Below are 1,260 nucleotides of genomic sequence, written 5' to 3'. Positions count from 1 at the left end.
ACGGAACAAAGAGAAATAGGCCTAAATTCCTTCATATTGGTGGGAGTAAGAACTTTAGGAATTAAATCAATACTTGTTGAGTTAATTCCTTTGTTCATAGTTGAAGTCTTAAAAAAGAACAAGATGGCCTCACGAAAATCCGAACCAATAATGTCCCAAACCTCCAGATAGAATTCGACAAAAAAACCATCAGGCCCCGGGGCCTTATTCTTCTTCAAGGATTTAATAGTGTTTAAGATCAAAATGTTATCAATAGGCTTGACAAGTAAAGCGGATTGGTCTTCATTGAGAATCGGCAGAGGAATATCCGGATTACAATCTTGAACCACACTGTCTTGACCCAAAGATTGAGCAAAAAATTTAACTGCAACTTCAGCCACGTTCTTATGACTAAAAACAATATCACCATTATTATTCTCAATAGCCACTAATTTGTTTCTATTCCAATTAGCCTTCAACCGATGAAAAAAGAATGAATTGTTGCCATCACCTTCTTGAAGCCAAGAGTCTCTAGATTTTTGAAGAAGTAATGATTCTTCTAGGATAAGTAATGACTCAATATTCTGAGCTTCCAATTTTTCTTCTAACAATAATGAAAAATTCGAACTATCCCCCTCCAAATTTTCTTGAATAGAATGAAGGTGTGCTCGAGCAGTTTGGACATTAGAATGAACATTACCTTGCCTTTTGTTTAGAGCCACCAATTCCCTTTTAACACATCTCAATTTGCCACATAAAACATGCAATGGATTGCCACAAATTTTATTTTCCCAAGCCTTTCTAACATCATCTTTAAATCCCTCCAACTTACTCAAGTAATGGAAATATTGAAATAACTTAGTAATTTTCTCCAACTCCATAGGAACTGTCATGATAAGTGGATTGTGATCCATTAAGCCTCTAGGTTTGACCTCCACAAAAGATGCACCAAAAGATGTTAATCAGAATTGATTAACCAACATCCTGTCAAGATGTTTGTGTATATGGTTAGATGGCCTATTGTTCCACCATGTAAAAACAGAGCCAACAGTACGAATGTGGTAAAGCTGAGCATCAGAAACACAATTTTTAAAATGTTGCATATCAGGGGCCCAATGTTCTCTTCCTCCCGAGGCTTCAGTAGAATGAAAAGTGCAATTGAATTCACCTGTCACGCACGAAGGGACATCCCAAAGTTTAAGGTAAACCAAATCAGACCAAAGAGGAGACCTTTGGTGAGGCTTATTGTGAGCATATACAAACATAGCAATAAAATGCACT

This window comes from Apium graveolens, chromosome 8 (assembly GCF_009905375.1).
Source record: "Apium graveolens cultivar Ventura chromosome 8, ASM990537v1, whole genome shotgun sequence".
NCBI classification, from domain to species: Eukaryota; Viridiplantae; Streptophyta; class Magnoliopsida; order Apiales; family Apiaceae; genus Apium; species Apium graveolens.
Note: the sequence above shows the minus strand (reverse complement) of the source record.